This window comes from Ipomoea nil, unplaced genomic scaffold (genome assembly GCF_001879475.1).
Source record: "Ipomoea nil cultivar Tokyo-kokei standard unplaced genomic scaffold, Asagao_1.1 scaffold2280, whole genome shotgun sequence".
Taxonomy (NCBI): domain Eukaryota; kingdom Viridiplantae; phylum Streptophyta; class Magnoliopsida; order Solanales; family Convolvulaceae; genus Ipomoea; species Ipomoea nil.
The window spans coordinates 591,638-615,000 of record NW_017618708.1 but is presented as its reverse complement, the minus strand read 5'-3'; the positions used below and the strand labels follow the sequence as shown (position 1 = coordinate 615,000).

Below are 23,363 nucleotides of genomic sequence, written 5' to 3'. Positions count from 1 at the left end.
GAATATCATTGACACCGTTGTTACCTCTTTCGTGATCGTTGGTAAATCTTTCAATGATCACGAGTTAAACATCACATAGCATTTATACGAGAGTTGGCCTAGTCTTTTCTATTATTTCAGTACTTGCTACTTGGATTGCTTCCATTATATCCCTATGTTAATTTGTAAGAACTGCTTCTGATTAATTAACTTGTCCATGCTTCATTTGCTTTCTATTTGACATTTCTTTTGGCCCACTCTTTAAAAATGATATCTGATGCGAAAATAAACTTTCACACAAACATACCACTAAAATTTACACCTCATAGTGGATCTGTGGCGCAATGGTAGCGCGTCTGACTCAAGATCAGAAAGTTGCGTGTTCGATTCACGTCGGGTTCAATTCCCCTATCCATCACGGATTATCTTTTTCCTCACCATAACGCCGGAATTTAGAATATTATTACACTATTACAAAATAACAATTTAACAGCCCGTCTAGCTCAGTTGGTAGAGCGCAAGGCTCTTAACCTTGTGGTCGTGGGTTCGAGCCCCACGGTGGGCGTTTTCATATTTCCACTAGGCTATCATTTGTCTTTATTTACACTCCAATATACGGTGGGCCTTTTCATATTTCCACTAGGCTACCATTTGTAGAATCAGTGAGAGGGAGACACACACACAAAATCAATATTGAACCCAAAGAAAAAAAGACACACCAACTAAGAAACCGCCATTAAAGCATTATATATAACTTTAAAAAATGTTTTATGAGTTAATACCATCTGAGGTCCTTGGAGTATAGTGGTTCTGTCACGTTTATTTAGTCTTAAAATTTTAAATTGACAATATGTGATTCTTTGACATTCAAATTTAACCATTCGTGGTCCAAGTTAACCACCTGTGGTCCATCAACTATTAAATTTTAACAAACCGTGGTCTTTTCAAGAGGATCACGACTGGTTAAATTAAATTTAAAAACTTGAAGGAGCATGGGTGGTTAACTTGGACCACGAATGGTTAAATTTGAAATTCGAAGGACCACAGATGGTCAATTCGAAATTTTAAGACTAAACGTGACAAAACCACTATTCTCGGATGACCTCAAATAGTATTAACTCAATGGTTAAATTGGTTGCAAGTATGCTATACTTTGATCTCTTGTATCATTTAGGGTTCAATTATGCTTGAGAAACTTTGGAATTATATTGTGTGTAGCTATAAAAATAGGACACACATGCAATTAGATACACTACTTACAATTTCAATCTCACTTTGAATAAATGGGATTGGAAGAAGATTCACATTAATTTTTAGGTTATTTGTTTGATAAATTGTTCCAATTAAAATTGCATTGCCATAAGAATATGAGTCGTTGCTAATGGGTAGTCCAATGACTGAGAATATCATTGACACCGTTGTTACCTCTTTCGTGATCGTTGCTAAATCTTTCAATGATCACGAGTTAAACATCACATAGCATTTATACGAGAGTTGGCCTAGTCTTTTCTATTATTTCAGTACTTGCTACTTGGATTGCTTCCATTATATCCCTATGTTAATTTGTAAGAACTGCTTCTGATTAATTAACTTGTCCATGCTTCATTTGCTTTCTATTTGACATTTCTTTTGGCCCACTCTTTAAAAATGATACCTGATGCGAAAATAAACTTTCACACAAACATACCACTAAAATTTACATCTCATAGTGGATCCGTGGCGCAATGGTAGCGCGTCTGACTCCAGATCAGAAGGTTGCGTGTTCAATTCACGTCGGGTTCAATTCTCCTATCCATCACGGATTATCTTTTTCCTCACCATAACGCCGGAATTTAGAATATTATTACACTGTTACAAAATAACAATTTAACAGCCCGTCTAGCTCAGTTGGTAGAGCGCAAGGCTCTTAACCTTGTGGTCGTGGGTTCGAGCCCCACGGTGGGCGTTTTCATATTTCCACTAGGCTATCATTTGTCTATATTTACACTCCAATATACGGTGGGCCTTTTCATATTTCCACTAGGCTACCATTTGTAGAATCAGTGAGAGGGAGACACACACACACAATCAATATTGAACCCAAAGAAAAAAAGACACACCAACTAAGAAACCGCCATTAAAGCATTATATGTAACTTTAAAAAATATTTTAAGAGTTAATACCATCTGAGGTCCTTGGAGTATAGAGGTTCTGTCACGTTTATTTAGTCCTAAAATTTTAAATTGACAATATGTGATTCTTTGACTTTCAAATTTAACCATTCGTGGTCCAAGTTAACCGCCTGTGGTCCATCAACTATTAAATTTTAACAAACCATGGTCTTTTCAAAAGGATCACGACTGGTTAAATTAAATTTTAAAACTTGAAGGAGCATGGGTGGTTAACTTGGACCACGAATGGTTAAATTTGAAATTCGAAGGACCACAGATGGTCAATTCGAAATTTTTAAGACTAAACGTGACAAAACCACTATACTCTGACGACCTCAAATAGTATTAACTCAACGGTTAAATTGGTTGCAAGTATGCTATACTTTGATCTCTTGTATCATTTAGGGTTCAATTATGCTTGAGAAACTTTGGAATTATATTGTGTGTAACTATAAAAATAGGATACACATGCAATTAGATACACTACTTACAATTTCAATCTCACTTTGAATAAATGGGATTGGAAGAAGATTCACATTAATTTGGAGGTTATTTGTTTGATAAATTGTTCCAATTAAAATTGCATTGCCATAAGAATATGAGTCGTTGCTAATGGGTAGTCCTATGACTGAGAATATCATTGACACCGTTGTTACCTCTTCTGTGATCGTTGCTAAATCTTTCAATGATCACGAGTGAAACATCACATAGCATTTATACGAGAGTTGGCCTAGACTTTTCTATTATTTCAGTACTTGCTACTTGGATTGCTTCCATTATATCCCTATGTTAATTTGTAAGAACTGCTTCTGATTAATTAACTTGTCCATGCTTCATTTGCTTTCTATTTGACATTTCTTTTGGCCTAATCTTTAAAAATGATATCTGAAGCGAAAATAAACTTTCACACAAACATACCACTAAAATTTACACCTCATAGTGGATTCGTGGCGCAATGGTAGCGGGTTTGACTCCAGATCAGAAGGGTGCGTGTTCAATTCACGTCGGGTTCAAATCCCCTATCCATCACGGATTATTTTTTTCCTCACCATAATGCCGGAATTTAGGATATTATTACACTATTACAAAATAACAATTTAGCAGCCCGTCTAGCTCAGTTGGTGGAGCGTAAGGCTCTTAACCTTGTGGTCGTGGGTTCGAGCCCCACGGTGGGCGTTTTTATATTTCCACTAGGCTATCATTTGTCTATATTTACACTCCAATATACGGTGGGCCTTTTCATATTTCCACTGGGCTACCATTTGTAGAATCAGTGAGAGGGAGACACACACACACAATCAATATTGAACCCAAAGAAAAAAAGACACACCAACTATGAAACCGCCATTAAAGCATTATATATAACTTTAAAAAATGTTTTAAGAGTTAATACCATATGAGGTCCTTGGAGTATAGTGGTTCTGTCACGTTTATTTAGTCCTAAAATTTTAAATTGACAATATCTGATTCTTTGACTTTCAAATTTAACCATTCGTGGTCCAAGTTATCCACCTGTGGTCCATCAACTATTAAATTTTAACAAACCATGGTCTTTTCAAGAGGATCACGACTGGTTAAATTAAATTTAAAAACTTGAAGGAGCATGGGTGGTTAATTTGGACCACGAATGGTTAAATTTGAAATTCGAAGGACCACAGATGGTCAATTCGAAATTTTAAGACTAAACGTGAGAAAACCACTATTCTCGGATGACCTCAAATAGTATTAACTCAATGGTTAAATTGGTTGCAAGTATTCTATACTTCGATCTCTTGTATCATTTAGGGTTCAATTATGCTTGAGAAACTTTGTAATTATATTGTGTTTAGCTTTAAAAATAGGACACACATGCAATTAGATACACTACTTACAATTTCAATCTCACTTTGAATAAATGGGATTGGAAGAAGATTCACATTAATTTGTAGGTTATTTGTTTGATAAATTGTTCCAATTAAAATTGAATTGCCATAAGAATATGAGTCTTTGCTAATGGGTAGTCCAATGACTGAGAATATCATTGACACCGTTCTTACCTCTTCCGTGATCGTTGCTAAATCTTTCAATGATCAAGAGTTAAACATCACATAGCATTTATACGAGAGTTGGCCTAGTCTTTTCTATTATTTCAGTACTTGCTACTTGGATTGCTTCCATTATATCCCTATGTTAATTTGTAAGAACTGCTTCTGATTAATTAACTTGTCCATGCTTCATTTGCTTTCTATTTGACATTTCTTTTGGCCCACTCTTTAAAAATGATATCTGATGCGAAAATAAACTTTCACACAAACATACCACTAAAATTTACATCTCATAGTGGATTTGTGGCGCAATGGTAGCGCGTCTGACTCCAGATCAGAAAGTTGCGTGTTCGATTCATGTCGGGTTCAATTCCCCTATCCATCACGGATTATCTTTTTCCTCACCATAACGCCGGAATTTAGAATATTATTACACTATTACAAAATAACAATTTAACAGCCCGTCTAGCTCAGTTGGTAGAGCGCAAGGCTCTTAACCTTGTGGTCGTGGGTTAGAGCCCAACTGTGGGCGTTTTCATATTTCCACTAGGCTATCATTTGTCTATATTTACACTCCAATATACGGTGGGCCTTTTCATATTTCCACTAGGCTACCATTTGTAGAATCAGTGAGAGGGAGACACACACGCACAATCAATATTGAACCCAAAGAAAAAAAGACACACCAACTAAGAAACCGCCATTAAAGCATTATATATAACTTTTAAATATGTTTTAAGAGTTAATACCATCTGAGGTCCTTGGAGTATAGAGGTTCTGTCACGTTTATTTAGTCCTAAAATTTTAAATTGACAATATGTGATTCTTTGACTTTCAAATTTAACCATTCGTAGTCCAAGTTAACTGCCTGTGGTCCATCAACTATTAAATTTTAACAAACCATGGTCTTTTCAAGAGGATCACGACTGGTTAAATTAAATTTAAAAACTTGAAGGAGCATGGGTGGTTAACTTGGACCACGAATGGTTAAATTCGATATTCGAAGGACCACAGATGGTCAATTCGAAATTTTTAAGACTAAACGTGACAAAACCACTATTCTCGGATGACCTCAAATAGTAATAACTCAATGGTTAAATTGGTTGCAAGTATGCTATACTTTGATCTCTTGTATCATTTAGGGTTCAATTATGCTTGAGAAACTTTGGAATTATATTGTGTGTAGCTATAAAAATAGGACACACATGCAATTAGATACACTACTTAAAATTTCAATCTCACTTTGAATAAATGGGATTGGAAGAAGATTCACATTAATTTGTAGGTTATTTGTTTGATAAATTGTTCCAATTAAAATTGAATTGCCATAAGAATATGAGTCTTTGCTAATGGGTAGTCCAATGACTGAGAATATCATTGACACCGTTGTTACCTCTTCCGTGATCGTTGCTAAATCTTTCAATGATCACGAGTTAAACATCACACAGCATTTATACGAGAGTTGGCCTAGTATTTTCTATTATTTCAGTACTTGCTACTTGGATTGCTTCCATTATATCCCTATGTTAATTTGTAAGAACTGCTTCTGATTAATTAACTTGTCCATGCTTCATTTGCTTTCTATTTGACATTTCTTTTGGCCCACTCTTTAAAAATGATACCTGATGCGAAAATAAACTTTCACACAAACATACCACTAAAATTTACATATCATTGTGGATCCGTGGCGCAATGGTAGCGCGTCTGACTCCAGATCAGAAAGTTGCGTGTTCGATTCACGTCGGGTTCAATTCTCCTATCCATCACGGATTATCTTTTTCCTCACCATAACGCCGGAATTTAGAATATTATTACACTGTTACAAAATAACAATTTAACAGCCCGTCTAGCTCAGTTGGTAGAGCGCAAGGCTCTTAACCTTGTGGCCACGGTGGGCGTTTTCATATTTCCACTAGGCTATCATTTGTCTATATTTACACTCCAATATACGGTGGGCCTTTTCATATTTCCACTAGGCTACCATTTGTAGAATCAGTGAGAGGGAGACACACACACACAATCAATATTGAACCCAAAGAAAAAAAGACACACCAACTAAGAAACCGCCGTTAAAGCATTATATGTAACTTTAAAAAATGTTTTAAGAGTTAATACCATCTGAGGTCCTTGGAGTATAGAGGTTCTGTCACGTTTATTTAGTCCTAAAATTTTAAATTGACAATATGTGATTCTTTGACTTTCAAATTTAACCATTCGTGGTCCAAGTTAACCGCCTGTGGTCCATCAACTATTAAATTTTAACAAACCATGGTCTTTTCAAAAGGATCACGACTGGTTAAATTAAATTTTAAAACTTGAAGGAGCATGGGTGGTTAACTTGGACCACGAATGGTTAAATTTGAAATTCGAAGGACCACAGATGGTCAATTCGAAATTTTGAAGACTAAACGTGACAAAACCACTATACTCTGACGACCTCAAATAGTATTAACTCAATGGTTAAATTGGTTGCAAGTATGCTATACTTTGATCTCTTGTATCATTTAGGGTTCAATTATGCTTGAGAAACTTTGGAATTATATTGTGTGTAACTATAAAAATAGGATACACATGCAATTAGATACACTACTTACAATTTCAATCTCACTTTGAATAAATGGGATTGGAAGAAGATTCACATTAATTTGTAGGTTATTTGTTTGATAAATTGTTCCAATTAAAATTGCATTGCCATAAGAATATGAGTCGTTGCTAATGGGTAGTCCTATGACTGAGAATATCATTGACACCGTTGTTACCTCTTCTGTGATCGTTGCTAAATCTTTCAATGATCACGAGTTAAACATCACATAGCATTTATACGAGAGTTGGCCTAGACTTTTCTATTATTTCAGTGCTTGCTACAAGGATTGCTTCCATTATATCCCTATGTTAATTTGTAAGAACTGCTTCTGATTAATTAACTTGTCCATGCTTCATTTGCTTTCTATTTGACATTTCTTTTGGCCCACTCTTTAAAAATGATATCTGAAGCGAAAATAAACTTTCACACAAACATACCACTAAAATTTACACCTCATAGTGGATTCGTGGCGCAATGGTAGCGCATTTGACTCCAGATCAGAAGGGTGCGTGTTCGATTCACGTCGGGTTCAAATCCCCTATCCATCACGGATTATTTTTTTCCTCACCATAATGCTGGAATTTAGAATATCATTACACTATTACAAAATAACAATTTAACAGCCCGTCTAGCTCAGTTGGTAGAGCGCAAGGCTCTTAACCTTGTGGTCGTGGGTCCGAGCCCCACGGTGGGCGTTTTCATATTTCCACTAGGCTATCATTTGTCTTTATTTACACTCCAATATACGGTGGGCCTTTTCATATTTCCACTAGGCTACCATTTGTAGAATCAGTGAGAGGGAGACACACACACAAAATCAATATTGAACCCAAAGAAAAAAAGACACACCAACTAAGAAACCGCCATTAAAGCATTATATATAACTTTAAAAAATGTTTTAAGAGTTAATACCATCTGAGGTCCTTGGAGTATAGTGGTTCTGTCACGTTTATTTAGTTCTAAAATTTTAAATTGTCAATATGTGATTCTTTGACTTTCAAATTTAACCATTCGTGGTCCAAGTTAACCACCTATGGTCCATCAACTATTAAATTTTAACAAACCATGGTCTTTTCAAAAGGATCACGACTGGTTAAATTAAATTTTAAAACTTGAAGGAGCATGGGTGGTTAACTTGGACCACGAATGGTTAAATTTGAAATTCGAAGGACCACAGATGGTCAATTCGAAATTTTGAAGACTAAACGTGACAAAACCACTATACTCTGACGACCTCAAATAGTATTAACTCAATGGTTAAATTGGTTGCAAGTATGCTATACTTTGATCTCTTGTATCATTTAGGGTTCAATTATGCTTGAGAAACTTTGGAATTATATTGTGTGTAACTATAAAAATAGGATACACATGCAATTAGATACACTACTTACAATTTCAATCTCACTTTGAATAAATGGGATTGGAAGAAGATTCACATTAATTTGTAGGTTATTTGTTTGATAAATTGTTCCAATTAAAATTGCATTGCCATAAGAATATGAGTCGTTGCTAATGGGTAGTCCTATGACTGAGAATATCATTGACACCGTTGTTACCTCTTCTGTGATCGTTGCTAAATCTTTCAATGATCACGAGTTAAACATCACATAGCATTTATACGAGAGTTGGCCTAGACTTTTCTATTATTTCAGTGCTTGCTACAAGGATTGCTTCCATTATATCCCTATGTTAATTTGTAAGAACTGCTTCTGATTAATTAACTTGTCCATGCTTCATTTGCTTTCTATTTGACATTTCTTTTGGCCCACTCTTTAAAAATGATATCTGAAGCGAAAATAAACTTTCACACAAACATACCACTAAAATTTACACCTCATAGTGGATTCGTGGCGCAATGGTAGCGCATTTGACTCCAGATCAGAAGGGTGCGTGTTCGATTCACGTCGGGTTCAAATCCCCTATCCATCACGGATTATTTTTTTCCTCACCATAATGCTGGAATTTAGAATATCATTACACTATTACAAAATAACAATTTAACAGCCCGTCTAGCTCAGTTGGTAGAGCGCAAGGCTCTTAACCTTGTGGTCGTGGGTCCGAGCCCCACGGTGGGCGTTTTCATATTTCCACTAGGCTATCATTTGTCTTTATTTACACTCCAATATACGGTGGGCCTTTTCATATTTCCACTAGGCTACCATTTGTAGAATCAGTGAGAGGGAGACACACACACACAATCAATATTGAACCCAAAGAAAAAAAGACACACCAACTAAGAAACCGCCAATAAAGCATTATATATAACTTTTAAATATGTTTTAAGAGTTAATACCATCTGAGGTCCTTGGAGTATAGAGGTTCTGTCACGTTTATTTAGTCCTAAAATTTTAAATTGACAATATGTGATTCTTTGACTTTCAAATTTAACCATTCGTGGTCCAAGTTAACCGCCTGTGGTCCATCAACTATTAAATTTTAACAAACCTTGGTCTTTTCAAGAAGATCACGACTGGTTAAATTAAATTTAAAAACTTGAAGGAGCATGGGTGGTTAACTTGGACCACGAACGGTTAAATTTGAAATTCGAAGGACCACAGATGGTCAATTCGAAATTTTAAGACTAAACGTGACAAAACCACTATTCTCGGATGACCTCAAATAGTATTAACTCAATGGTTAAATTGGTTGCAAGTATGCTATACTTCGATCTCTTGTATCATTTAGGGTTCAATTATGCTTGAGAAACTTTGGAATTATATTGTGTTTAGCTTTAAAAATAGGACACACATTCAATTAGATACACTACTTGCAATTTCAATCTCACTTTGAATAAATGGGATTGGAAGAAGATTCACATTAATTTGTAGGTTATTTGTTTGATAAATTGTTCCAATTAAAATTGAATTGCCATAAGAATATGAGTCTTTGCTAATGGGTAGTCCAATGACTGAGAATATCATTGACACCGTTGTTACCTCTTCTGTGATCGTTGCTAAACCTTTCAATGATCACGAGTTAAACATCACATAGCATTTATACGAGAGTTGGCCTAGACTTTTCTATTATTTCAGTACTTGCTACTTGGATTGCTTCCATTACATCCCTATGTTAATTTGTAAGAACTGCTTCTGATTAATTAACTTGTCCATGCTTCATTTGCTTTCTATTTGACATTTCTTTTGGCCCACTCTTTAAAAATGATATCTGAAGCGAAAATAAACTTTCACACAAACATACCACTAAAATTTACACCTCACAGTGGATTCGTGGCGCAATGGTAGCGCGTCTGACTCCAGATCAGAAGGTTGTGTGTTCGATTCACGTCGGGTTCAATACCCCTATCCATCACGGATTATCTTTTTCCTCACCATAACGCCGGAATTATGAATATTATTACACTATTACAAAATAACAATTTAACAGCCCGTCTAGCTCAGTTGGTAGAGCGCAAGGCTCTTAACCTTGTGGTCGTGGGTTCGAGCCTCACGGTGGGCGTTTTCATATTTCCACTAGGCTATCATTTGTCTATATTTACACTCCAATATACGGTGGGCCTTTTCATATTTCCACTAGGCTACCATTTGTCTATATTCCATTATTTTCACTCCAATATACAGAATCTGTGAGAGGGAGACACAGACACAAAATCAATATTGAACCCAAAGAAAAAAAGACACACCAACTAAGAAACCGCCATTAAAGCACTATATATAACTTTAAAAAATGTTTTAAGAGTTAATACCATATGAGGTCCTTGGAGTGTAGTGGTTTTGCCACGTTTATTTAGTCCTAAAATTTCAAATTGACAATATGTGATTCTTTGACTTTCAAATTTAACCATTCGTGGTCCAAGTTAACCACCTGTGGTCAATCAACTATTAAATTTTTACAAACCATGGTCCTTTCAAGAGTATCACGACTGGTTAAATTAAATTTAAAAACTTGAAGAAGCATGGGTGGTTAACTTGGACCATGAATGGTTAAATTTGAAATTCGAAGGACCACAGATGGTCAATTCGAAATTTGAAGACTAAACGTGACAAAACCACTATACTCGGATGACCTCAAATAGTATTAACTCAATGTTTAAATTTGTTGCAAGTATGCTATACTTTGATCTCTTGTATCATTTAGGGTTCAATTATGCTTGAGAAACTTTGGAATTATATTGTGTGTAGCTACATAAATAGGACACACATGCAATTAGATACACTACTTACAATTTCAATCTCACTTTGAATAAATGTGATTGGAAGAAGATTCACATTAATTTGTAGGTTATTTGTTTGATAAATTGTTCCAATTAAAATTGAATTGCCATAAGAATATGAGTCTTTGCTAATGGGTAGTCCAATGACTGAGAATATCGTTGACACCTTTGTTACCTCTTCCGTGATCGTTACTATATCTTTCAATGATCACGAGTTAAACATCACATAGCATTTATACGAGAGTTGGCCTAGTCTTTTCTATTATTTCAGTACTTGCTACATGGATTTCTTCCATTATATCCCTATGTTAATTTGTAAGAACTGCTTCTGATTAATTAACTTGTCTATGCTTCACTTGCTTTCTATTTGACATTTCTTTTCGCCCACTCTTTAAAAATGATATCTGATGTGAAAATAAACTTTCACACGAACATGCCACTAAAATTTACACCTCACAGCGGATCTGTGGCGCAATGGTAGCGCGTCTGACTCCAGATCAGAAGGTTGCGTGTTCGATTCACCTCGGGTTCAATTCCCCTATCCATCACGGAACACCTTTTTCATCAACATAACGCCGGAATTTAGAATATTATTACACTATTACAAAATAGTAATTTAACAGCCCATCTAGCTCAGTTGGTAGAGCGCAAGGCTCTTAACCTTGTGGTCGTGGGTTCGAGCCCCACGGTAGGCGTTTTCATATTTCCACTAGGCTACCATTTGTCTATATTACAATATTTACACTCCAATATTCGGTGGGCGTTTTCATATTTCCACTAGGCTACCATTTGTCTATATTACATTATTTACACTCCAATATATGGTGGGCGTTTTCATATTTCCACTAGGCTACCATTTGTCTATATTACATTATTTACACTCCAATATACAGAATCAGAATCAGTGAGAGGGAGACACAGACACAAAATCAATATTGAACCCAAAGAAAAAAAGACACACCAACTAAGAAACCGCCATTAAAGCATTATATATAACTTTAAAAAATGTTTTAAGAGTTAATACCATTTGAGGTCCTTGGAGTGTAGTGGTTTTGCCACGTTTATTTAGTCCTAAAATTTCAAATTGACAATATGTGATTCTTTGACTTTCAAATTGTTAGGAATATATTGTATAAGTTTTGATGAGCCAAATGTATTTTGTAGACCCCAATTTTATTTTATTTGAGCTAGTTCTGGTTCACCAAGAATAGTGCACCACTGCCATGAAGCCTACATGAAGTCTACGAAAAAGCTGTTTTTAAAGAAGAATAAATGAAAGTTGGATCATAGCTTAACAGATTTATGAAGCATCAAGTTATTGAAGGTTGAGATGGACGAGATGGTAGAAGACTTGGTGAAGCATGTCTAATGCCAGATGATCCATAGTTCAATTCTCATTAGAAGCAATTTTGGTGTAAAGATAAATTGCTATCGTGAAGTAGCAATATAAGGAGATGATGTCATCATGATAATAATATCAGGTTATACTATCATGAAAGAACAATTTTTATCGTGATAGTTGAGAATTATCGGGTGATGATGTCACGACTATCGGGTAATGACATCACGATGTGATAAAGCTAGTGGAGAACACGTGGAGGAGATAAGTCAAAAGAATTTAAGTCTTGGATTGTATCAATTGGATACCTAGCCGAGATGGAAGAGGCCTTGCCAAGCAAAGCAAATGGTCCATAGTTTGATTCCCACTCGACCCGATTTTATGAATTCATGATATTGGTTCATGACACAAAATGGAACGTGATACATGGTCCATGATACAAGGTGGAACGTGATACATGGTCCATGATACAAGGTGGAACATGATAACTAGCTCATAATATGAAATGGAACATGATATATATGGTCCATGATACAAGGTGGAACATGATATACTGTTGGGACATGACTTCATCAAAAGGAGCTATGACATCATGATAGAATTAGACCGAAACATTTTTTGAAGCTCTGTTTCTGCAAAAGAAGTCGAAGGAGAAGAAGAAGCTGATATAAGAAAGAGATCTTTTTTTAATACTCAAGCAAGAATCAGCAGATAAATTATTTAATCAACTTGGCACATCAGATCAATAATTCAACAAAAGTCATGCCAGAGAAAATTCAAAATTGGAGGCTACCCATTCCAAAGAAAAGCTTTGTCAGATTAAAGGAGAGCAACGGCGAGATTTCTCAAAATCTTCTGACAGACGGCGAAATGATTTTTGCAGACCAAGTTGGCAAAATTAATTGATCAACTACAATTCAAAATGGACGATCCAGATCGAAAGTTGATCAACGGGCAAATAGCTTTCATCTGCTATAAAATGCCCAAGCAGACTTGAAGACATGGAGTGATTCACGAATCTAACAGAGATTCAGAAAACACTTGAACAACAAAGAAAATTATCCAATCAATCATCAAGTGGTATATTGAGCTATATAAGATAGAATTCAAGTCTGAGAGAAGAAATCTTTGTATTTCATTGTAAATCTTCTACTGAGTGTAGAAAAGGGGTAGAGTAACTAGGGAGAGTGAAAAACCCAGTTGGAGTGTAGCTTTGTGCGTAGCACTCGATTGTAACGGGCAGAGTAACAAGGGGAGCTTGTGAAAACCCGGTGAGAGCGTAGCTTTGTGCGTAGTTCTCGTGGTGTAAGAGTACAGCTTGGTGCGAAGTACTCGGGAAGGCAGAGTAACAAGAGGAGCTTGCGAAAAACCTTGGTGGAGTGTAGCTTTGTGCGAAGCACTCGGAGAAGTGTCGTTGGGCACTTATTCACTATTGTATCTGGGTGATTGAAGAATAGTGAATTTCCTCCTTGAAGTGAAAGGAGAAGAGTGGACTAGGAGGATTACACCACCTCTGAACCACTATAAATCTCTCTCTCTATTTACTTACTGCTCATATATATTTCGTGCATGCCTATATTATTTGTGAACTAACCCGTTACGGTTTATTGCGTATCTTTATCTGTCTGGGTTTGATAGTTCCCTCGTTTGCATGCAAGTGAAATTTTATATACATCATCCTACATCTATATCAAGTGTTTCTAACGTGATGCATGTATAGAATCTCTCTTGAGCACGACACAATTTAAAGCATAACACTTTGCCGTTACAATTCCGCTGTGCACACTCTAAGTTGTTATACTTGTTTATGCTTGTTACTTAGAGTTGAAGTTACAAAGTGTTGTTTGCAGAAGAAGTTTGAAAAAGTTAGAGAAGTCTATTCACCCCCCCCCCCCCCCCACTCTAGACTTCTCGCCACCCTTTCGGGACCAACAAGTGGTATCAGAGCGGTTGTCTATTTGAGTCATTTCTTGACTGCTAGACAGATCTCGAAAACTTCAAAATGAAGAAAGATATGGTTCTTGCTCAAAATTTGCTTTTCTCACTTGATAAATTTGATGATTGGAAAATACGTATGCAGGTGCACTTATCTGCTTTAAATGATGAAATGTGGGAAGTCATCACAAAAGGCCCTATCCAAATTATGGAAGCTAATACCGCTACCCCACGAGATCCAAATGCTCCACGATATATTCCAAAGCCAAAAATGGAGTGGACAAAGGAAGATAGAGGACGAAATAACTTGGACAATATTGCCAAAGACATTTTGTTCAAAACGGTCGATGACACCATATTCCCAAAGATTCGAAAGTGCACCACGGCAAAAGAAATATGGGATACGCTCATAAGCATCGGTGAAGGCGACGAACAAGAAAAAGACAACAAACTAACCATCGCCTTGAAAAGGTTCGAAGATTTCAAAATGCTACCGAACGAAAGCATCACCGACATGGAAGCTCGATTGATCAAAATACTTGGAGAAATCACGGATCTGGGAAAGACCATTACCCAGAAGGAAATATCGCTCAAAGTGATACGCGGACTACCTACAAATTGGGATATGAAGGTGACCGCAATGCGCGATCACAGAGATCTAAGGACAACATCTACGGATAAACTCTTTAGTGATCTAAAGGCGTATGAGTTCGAGATGAAGACACGAAATGAAGAAGAACGTGATGAACGAACATCCGCATTAATGGCCGAACAACCGTCTACATCAAGGTCAGTAGTAAATAATGATTTTTTATCTGACGAACAATTTTCCTTATTTGTTAGGAAATTCAAGAAGTTCATGCGAAAGAACAAAGGATCACCACAAGGAAATTCTTTTCGAGAAAATAGAAGATCAAGAAGGGAACCGGTCGAAGATAACACAAATGTGTGTTACAATTGTAGAAAGCCTAGACATTTTATGGCCGAATGTCCACATCCCAAGGTGAACAAAAATTTGAATACTTCTAACTCTCCACAGGTTGAGTACAAGTCGAAAGAGAAGAAATTCAAAAAGGACAAACGAAAGGCACTAATAAGCGATCCGTTAGAAGCAAGTGAATCCGAAGAATCATCTAGTGACGAGAGTGATTCATCACAAGAAGATACAGCGCTACTATGTCTAATGGGCAAAACATCCGAACATGAGGAATGCTATATGGCGCGTGAAACCGACGAAGAGGTATCTTCTAGTTATTTTAGTTCCTTTAGTTCCGTTGACACCTCTTTCGAGACTCAAAAATCTTTTCAAAGTCTTATAGAAGATTGTCAAAAAGTCATGGCCACTCATACTCAAATCAAAGAGCGCAATAATACGTTAATTCTTGAAAAGGAAGAAATGTCACAAAAATTGCAAAATGCTCTAAATGAAATGAGTAATTTGAAAGCCGAAAATGTTCGACTTCAAGAAGAGTGCAAAGCTAGAGAGGTTAGAGAACATAACCTTCAGGAAGTAATTGCATCATTTACGCATTCATCCAAAATAATGGATAAAATGGTAAACATGCAAAAACCCGCTGGAGATAAAGCCGGACTAGGCTACGATCCATCATGTTCTAAAACCCCTCAAAAGTTGACTAATTCTACTACTACTTTAATTAATAAAGTTCCAGTGGTAAAATTTGTGAAAAGTCAACATAGCACAATGAGACAAGGAGTTGGAAACAAAATTAATGCCCAGAAAATTGTTGCAAGGCCGAATCAACACAATGATATCATGGCAAGACAACAAAATTTTAAAAGGCAAAAATTTGTATCTCAAAGGAGAACCAACGAGTCTAGTGCAATAAAACCTCATAGGAATATGGGAAGAAATCCGAGAATTGGGGCTGGGAAATTATATCCCTCAGAAGAAGATTGGTCGCTTGAAATCAAACCATGGACCAAGTCCAGATTTGCTCTATTTCATAGAATCAAGCAACTATCAGCTTCCCAACCCGCACCGAATCATTATTCGAAAGTGCGTTACGATTATAAAGTTTTTAATGGTTACAAATCACCTACTCTTGGATCAGTGGGATCTAGGTGGATTTGGATATACAGAATCAGAATCAGTGAGAGGGAGACACACACACAATATCAATATTGAACCCAAAGAAAAAAAAAGACACACCAACTAAGAAACCGCCATTAAAGCATTATATATAACTTTAAAAAATGTACACACACACAATATCAATATTGAACCCAAAGAAAAAAAAAGACACACCAACTAAGAAACCGCCATTAAAGCATTATATATAACTTTAAAAAATGTTTTAAGAGTTAATACCGTCTGAGGTCCTTGGAGTATATTGGTTTTGCCACGTTTATTTAGTCCTAAAATTTCAAATTGACAATATGTGATTCTTTGACTTTCAAATTTAACCATTCGTAGTCCAAGTTAACCACCTGTGGTCAATCAACTATTAAATTTTTACAAACCATGGTCCTTTCAAGAGTATCACGACTGGTTAAATTAAATTTAAAAACTTGAAGGAGCATGGGTGGTTAACTTGGACCACGAATGGTTAAATTTGAAATTCGAAGGACCACAGATGGTCAATTCGAAATTTTAAGACGAAACGTGACAAAACCACTATATTCGGATGACCTCAAATAGTATTAACTCAATGGTTAAATTTGTTGCAAGTATGCTATACTTTGATCTCTTGTATCATTTAGGGTTCAATTATGCTTGAGACACTTTGGAATTATATTGTGTGTAGCTATAAAAATAGGACACACATGCAATTAGATACACTACTTACAATTTCAAACTCACTTTGAATAAATGGGATTGGAAGAAGATTCAAATTAATTTGTAGGTTATTTGTTTGATAAATTGTTCCAATTAAAATTGAATTGCCAAAAGAATATGAGTCTTTGCTAATGGGTAGTCCAATGACTGAGAATATCAATGACACCTTTGTTACCTCTTCTGTGATCATTGCTAAATCTTTCAATGATCACGAGTTAAACATCACATAGCTTTTATACGAGAGTTGGCCTAGTCTTTTCTATTATTTCAGTACTTGCTACTTGGATTGCTTCCATTATTTCCCTATGTTAATTTGTAAGAACTGCTTCTGATTAATTAACTTGTCCATGCTTCTCTTGCTTTCTATTTGACATTTCTTTTGGCCCACTCTTTGAAAATGATATCTGATGTGAAAATAAACTTTCAGACAAACATTCCACTAAAATTTACACCTCACAGCGGATCCGTGGAGCAATGGTCGCGTCTGACTTCAGATTAGAAGGTTGCGTGTTCGATTCACGTCGGGTTCAATTCCCTTATCCATCATGGATTATCTTTTTCCTCATCATAACGCCGGAATTTAGAATATTATTACACTATTACAAAATAATAATTTAACAGCTTGTCTAGCTCAGTTGGTAGAGCGCAAGGCTCTTAACCTTGTGGTCGTGGGTTCGAGCCCCACGGTGGGCGTTTTCATATTTCCACTAGGCTACCATTTGTCTATATTACATTATTTACACTCCAATATACGATGGGCATTTTCATATTTCCACTAGGCTACCATTTTTCTATATTACATTATTTACACTCCAATATACATAATCAGAATCAATGAGAGGGAGACACACACAAAATCAATATTGAACCCAAAGAAAAAAGACACACCAACTAAGAAACCGCCATTAAAGCATTATATATAACTTTAAAAAATGTTTTAAGAGTTAATACCATCTGAGGTACTTGGAGTATAGTGGTTTTGCCACGTTTATTTAGTCCTAAAATTTCAAATTGACAATATGTGATTCTTTGACTTTCAAATTTAACCATTCGTGGTCCAAGTTAACCACCTGTTGTCCATCAAGTATTAAATTTTAACAAACCATGGTCCTTTCAAGAGTATCACGACTGGTTAAATTAAATTTAAAAACTTGAAGGAGCATGGGTGGTTAACTTGGACCATGAATGGTTAAATTTGAAATTTGAAAGACCACAGATGGTCAATTCGAAATTTTAAGACTAAACGTGACAAAACCACTATACTTGGATGACCTCAAATAGTTTTAACTCAGTGGTTAAATTTGTTGGAAAAATTAGCTTAAAATGGCATATTAAGTGGCTATTTTGTGGTACAATTATCAGTGGGGTCCACTTCCGATTTGGGTCGGGTCAAAGTGGATTCGGATTCTTCGTAGTAAGACGAAGAGATTGATATATTGTACGCTCAAAACGGATAATGGGTGAATGAGATATTGATTCTCAAAGTAGACCCATTTAAGTTGGGAAATGAAGGGAAAATGTAGGACTTTGTCCCACATTGGTTTGGAAACAAGATTTGCCCCCCTTATATACATGAGCTCTTTTCAAGCTTGTAGAATTGTATAGTATAGAGGCTCTCTCGCGCGGGGGGGGGGGGGGGTGGGGGTGGGGGGGTGCAAATGAAAATCCAACTAGAGGACATCAAAAAGGCTTGAAATCAAGCCCGAGCTCGCGTGCGCCGGCACCTGCGGGCACGAATGTCGTCCGGAAATGGGTTGGCCTTGCGGGCTAATTTATGCCTAACTTCGGTATCATTTTCCATCTGGTATAGTCACTTGGTTCGGCCAGAACCGAATTGAGAGCACCTACTCTTGTGTGTAGCACGAGAGGTTGTGGTGCACCGAGAGCACAACTCTCGTGCATCTGTGACCACGAGAGTAGTGCACTCTCGGGTTGCACCACAGTGCACACGAGAGATGTACTCTCGTGTTGACTGGTCCGTGTGCTCTCGTGTGAACCTGCAACCCAACGGTCTGAAACCCGAAAGTGCAGAAGATTAAACTCATCTGTTACGGAATTAATACTGTTTTAATTCCAATTTTTAAATTCTGAGTTTAATCCTAATTAGTGGTGACCGTTACAGGTGTTACACAATTGGTTTTAACACCAATTTAATGGCCATGTTGAATGCTATCACTCTAACATCCCTATATAAAGAGAGGTAGAAGCAGTAGCATTTTACACAGTACAAAAACGAAAGGAATTCCAGTAGCTCTCAGCTTCCCAAAACTCTGCTTCTACTCTCTTCTTTACCAACTAGTGTTCTCTACTTTGCTTTGTTTGCCGGGTTCCTTGTTTAGGTGCTTAAACAAGGAATCGTAGCACGTTTTATCCTGGGAAACCTAGGCTACAATGCTCCTAGCACTTGTGAGAGGTAGCAAATAAGGTTTTAAGGAAAAGAATCTTGTGTTCGAACTCGTGCTAAACCTATACCCAAACACTCAACCTTTTCCTTCCCAATTCTTTCTGTTTTTCCCATATAATATTAATCTTTTCGTAGGATTATTATTTTTGGGAATTTTCAACCATATTACCCAACAATCTTAAAACCTTATATCCGTTTCCCGTTGGTTGTTAATCTCTAATTTCCTAGAAGAAATGGAGAATCCAGTTTTGCCAGCTCTTGGGGAGGAGAATGTTGTTGAGAACAACAGTGGTGGGAATGGCAATAATGTTGCTAATTCCCAAGCTACACCAGTGAACATTAGTTCACAAGATGGTGGGAGCACCGAGGGATATATTCCCATGACTCGGGTACCTACGGTACCGATTGGTTCGGTCGAAAGACCGGAGAAATTCACCGGTATTGGATCGAATTTCAAAAGGTGGTAACAAAAGATGTTGTTCTACCTAGCAACTCTCGGCTTGGCGAGATTTTTGACCAAGAAGGTTCCCAAACTAAGGGAATAGGATGCCCAATCCGTGATGGCAGTTGGCTATTGGAAGGATTCGGACTTCCTATGCCGAAACTACATCCTAAATGGATTGTGTGATGCGTTATACGATGTATATCGCAAGATTGGCACAGCGAAAGCGCTGTGGGAAGCTTTGGATCATAAATACCGAAGTGAGGATGCCGGCGCAAAGAAATTTGTGGTTGGCCGATTCCTTGACTTCAAAATGGTTGATTCCAAAACCGTGCTAAGTCAGGTTGAAGATTTACAACTAATCTTTGATGAAATCAGTGACGAAGGCATGACGTTGAGTGAAGCCTTCCTAGTGGGATCTGTTATCCACTTGCTGCCTCCAGGGTGGAAGGACTTCAAGAATTACCTTAAGCATAAGCGAAAGGAAATGAACCTGGAGGACCTGATCCAGCGACTCCGAATTGAGGAGGGGAACAGGACGAATGATGGCAGAAATTCTGTCACTGTTGGCGCTAAAGCCAATGTTGTGGAGCATGCTAAAAACTCCAAAAAGAACAAGAAGGACAAGCAAAAGCTAGGTCCGAAAGGAGGCATTACCAAGAAGAAATTTCATGGAAAATGCTTCAATTGTGGCAAGACTGGCCACAAGTCCTCTGAGTGCAAAGTTCCAAAGAAGAAGAACAAGAGTTCTGAAGCCAACATGGTTGAGGAAAGCAATCAGAAGGAGGTCGAGATTAGCCTTTCGGCTATGGTGACCGAGGTGAACCTCGTGGACTCGAACCCACGAGAGTGGTTCATTGATACTGGTGCAACAAGGCATTTGTGTTGCAACCGAGAAATGTTCAACACCTTTGAGACCGTCGAGGGCGAGAAGGTTTGGATGGGAAACTCTGCTCAGTCTGCTGTGGAAGGCGTGGGCAAGGTGGTTCTGAAGATGACTTCCGGGAAGGAACTGACGTTGAACAACGTGCTGTATGTTCCAGAGCTGAGGAAGAATCTGGTGTCTGGCTCACTGTTGAACAAGCATGGCTTTCGCATGGTGTTCGAGTCAGACAAGGTTGTTTTGTCTAAGTTAGGAATGTTTGTAGGCAAAGGTTATGTAACTGATGGGCTTTTTAAGCTCAATATAATGCCTATTATCATGAATAAGAGCAAAGTTAATTCCGTTTACTTGCTTGAGTCTTTCAATTTGTGGCATGGTAGACTAGATCACGTTAATTATAATTCTATACGTAGATTAATTAACATGGACCATATTCCTAATTTTCAAATTAACACAAATAACAAATGTGAAATTTGTGTTGAGGCAAAATTAACAAAAGTACCTTTCAAATCGGTTGAAAGGGAAACTGAACCACTAGAATTAATCCATAGTGATTTGTGCGATTTTAGATTGATACAAACGAGAGGTGGTAATAAATATTTTATCACGTTTATCGACGATAGCACACGTTATTGCTATGTGTATTTGCTTAAAAGCAAAGATGAAGCCTTGGAAAAATTCATTCTTTATAAGAATGAAGTTGAAAACCAACTTAATCGTAAGATTAAGAAAGTTAGAAGCGATCGAGGTGGTGAGCACGAAACACCTATTGGTGACTTCTGTGCGAGTGTAGGTATAATACACGAGCGTACTACACCTTACTCACCTCAATCGAACGGTGTTGCCGAACGAAAGAATTGTACATTGAAAGATATGATGAATGCGATGCTTATAAGTTCGGGCCTACCTCAAGACGCGTGGGGTGAGGCTATTTTGACAAGTAATTACCTTTTAAATAAGGTACCCCACAAGAAGCTCGATAAGACTCCTTATGAGCTGTGGAACGGTAGGAAACCTTCCTACCAGTACCTGAAAGTGTGGGGGTGTCTTGCCAAAGTTTTGGTGCCAACACCTAAGAAAGTAAAGATAGGTCCTAAGACGGTGGACTGTATCTTTATTGGCTATGCACATAATAGTAGTGCTTATCGGTTCTTAGTACACGAGTCCCATAATCCGGACGTACACGAGAACACGATAATAGAATCAAGGAATGCATCTTTCTTTGAAAATGTATTTCCTTGTAGGTCCAATGAGGGACCAAGTTCGTCAAAACGAACATTTGACGAAGCTATGGATAATGATAGTGGGGAATCCGAGAGAGAACCCGAGCTTGAGCCAAGACGCAGTAAGCGGGCGAGAGTTGGAAAATCATTTGGTCCTGATTTTCTAACTTACTTGTTGGAGTACGATTCGAGTACTCTAACTTGTTTATTAGAAAATGAACCCGATTTTCTATCTTGTTTGATAGAAAACGAGCCTCGAACGTACGGAGAAACCGTGACTTCTACAGAAGGACCAATGTGGAACGAGGCTATTAAAAGTGAAGTGGATTCTATTTTACAGAATCACACTTGGGAACTTGTTGATCTTCCTCCGGGTAGTAAACCCTTAGGATCCAAGTGGGTCTTTAAAAGGAAGATGAAACCCGATGGTTCCATCGAGAAGTATAAGGCTAGGCTTGTAATCAAGGGTTACAGGCAACGCGAGGGCCTTGATTACTTCGACACGTATTCTCCCGTGACGAGAATAAATTCCATTAGAATGAAACTTGCTATAGCCGCGCTGCGGAATTTGGAAGTTCATCAAATGGACGTTAAAACCGCTTTCCTAAATGGCGAACTAGATGAGGAAATCTATATGGAACAACCCGAAGGGTTCGTGGTTCCGGGCCAAGAAAGGAAAGTGTGTAAATTGGTTAAATTGCTATATGGTTTAAAACAAGCGCCTAAGCAATGGCACGAGAAGTTTGACCATGAGATGTTGACTAATGGATTTAAAATAAACGAAAGCGAAAAATGTGTCTACGTTAAAGAAACGATAGACGGTTATGTCATTCTTTGTTTATACGTAGATGACATGCTCATCGTTGGTAGTAACGATCGGATGATCAAGTCTACCAAAAACATGTTAAATGCGAGATTTGACATGAAGGATATGGGTTTGGCTGATTTAATCCTCGGGATTAGAATCATTAGAAGACCTGATGGTTTGGTGTTAAGCCAATCACATTATATTGATAAAATCCTTGAAAAATTTAACAAGGATAATCATCAAGGGACTAGGACGCCATTAGATCGAAGCGTTCATCTAACCAAGAACCACGGGGAGTGTATTTCTCAAGTAGAATATGCTTGGGTTATTGGTAGTTTGATGTATCTAATGAGCTGTACTAGGCCGGATATCGCCTTTGCGGTTAGTAAACTCAGTAGATATACGAGTAACCCCGGTGCCATGCACTGGACGGCAATAGTGAAGGTTCTGAAATACATAAGGTATACTCGAGACCTTGGACTGCACCATGGGAGATATCCTGCTGTACTTGAAGGGTATAGCGACGCTAGCTGGATATCCGATATTAAGGACTCCAATTCCACGAGTGGCTACGTGTTTACACTAGCCGGTGCAGCCGTTGCATGGAAATCCTCTAAACAGACC

At 37.4% G+C, this 23,363-nt stretch overlaps 17 non-coding genes across 17 annotated transcripts; all 17 read left to right on the top strand.

The window, feature by feature from the left end:
• The first annotated feature begins 309 nt into the window (after positions 1-309).
• TRNAL-CAA lies at positions 310-381 on the top strand. The gene has a single exon. It is a non-coding gene; the product is annotated as a tRNA-Leu (tRNA).
• A 90-nt stretch (positions 382-471) lies between these two features.
• Positions 472-544, top strand: TRNAK-CUU. Its single transcript has one exon. It is a non-coding gene; the product is annotated as a tRNA-Lys (tRNA).
• Positions 545-1,689: 1,145 nt separating this feature from the next.
• On the top strand, positions 1,690-1,761 carry TRNAW-CCA. The gene has a single exon. It is a non-coding gene; the product is annotated as a tRNA-Trp (tRNA).
• A 90-nt stretch (positions 1,762-1,851) lies between these two features.
• On the top strand, positions 1,852-1,924 carry TRNAK-CUU. The gene has a single exon. It is a non-coding gene; the product is annotated as a tRNA-Lys (tRNA).
• Positions 1,925-3,070: 1,146 nt separating this feature from the next.
• Positions 3,071-3,142, top strand: TRNAW-CCA. Its single transcript has one exon. It is a non-coding gene; the product is annotated as a tRNA-Trp (tRNA).
• A 90-nt stretch (positions 3,143-3,232) lies between these two features.
• Positions 3,233-3,305, top strand: TRNAK-CUU. Its single transcript has one exon. It is a non-coding gene; the product is annotated as a tRNA-Lys (tRNA).
• A 1,145-nt stretch (positions 3,306-4,450) lies between these two features.
• On the top strand, positions 4,451-4,522 carry TRNAW-CCA. Its single transcript has one exon. It is a non-coding gene; the product is annotated as a tRNA-Trp (tRNA).
• Positions 4,523-5,831: 1,309 nt separating this feature from the next.
• TRNAW-CCA lies at positions 5,832-5,903 on the top strand. The gene has a single exon. It is a non-coding gene; the product is annotated as a tRNA-Trp (tRNA).
• Positions 5,904-7,197: 1,294 nt separating this feature from the next.
• On the top strand, positions 7,198-7,269 carry TRNAW-CCA. The gene has a single exon. It is a non-coding gene; the product is annotated as a tRNA-Trp (tRNA).
• Positions 7,270-7,359: 90 nt separating this feature from the next.
• On the top strand, positions 7,360-7,432 carry TRNAK-CUU. The gene has a single exon. It is a non-coding gene; the product is annotated as a tRNA-Lys (tRNA).
• Positions 7,433-8,578: 1,146 nt separating this feature from the next.
• On the top strand, positions 8,579-8,650 carry TRNAW-CCA. Its single transcript has one exon. It is a non-coding gene; the product is annotated as a tRNA-Trp (tRNA).
• Positions 8,651-8,740: 90 nt separating this feature from the next.
• On the top strand, positions 8,741-8,813 carry TRNAK-CUU. Its single transcript has one exon. It is a non-coding gene; the product is annotated as a tRNA-Lys (tRNA).
• A 1,145-nt stretch (positions 8,814-9,958) lies between these two features.
• TRNAW-CCA lies at positions 9,959-10,030 on the top strand. The gene has a single exon. It is a non-coding gene; the product is annotated as a tRNA-Trp (tRNA).
• A 90-nt stretch (positions 10,031-10,120) lies between these two features.
• Positions 10,121-10,193, top strand: TRNAK-CUU. Its single transcript has one exon. It is a non-coding gene; the product is annotated as a tRNA-Lys (tRNA).
• A 1,175-nt stretch (positions 10,194-11,368) lies between these two features.
• On the top strand, positions 11,369-11,440 carry TRNAW-CCA. The gene has a single exon. It is a non-coding gene; the product is annotated as a tRNA-Trp (tRNA).
• Positions 11,441-11,530: 90 nt separating this feature from the next.
• On the top strand, positions 11,531-11,603 carry TRNAK-CUU. Its single transcript has one exon. It is a non-coding gene; the product is annotated as a tRNA-Lys (tRNA).
• A 5,996-nt stretch (positions 11,604-17,599) lies between these two features.
• Positions 17,600-17,672, top strand: TRNAK-CUU. Its single transcript has one exon. It is a non-coding gene; the product is annotated as a tRNA-Lys (tRNA).
• Positions 17,673-23,363: the final 5,691 nt, after the last annotated feature.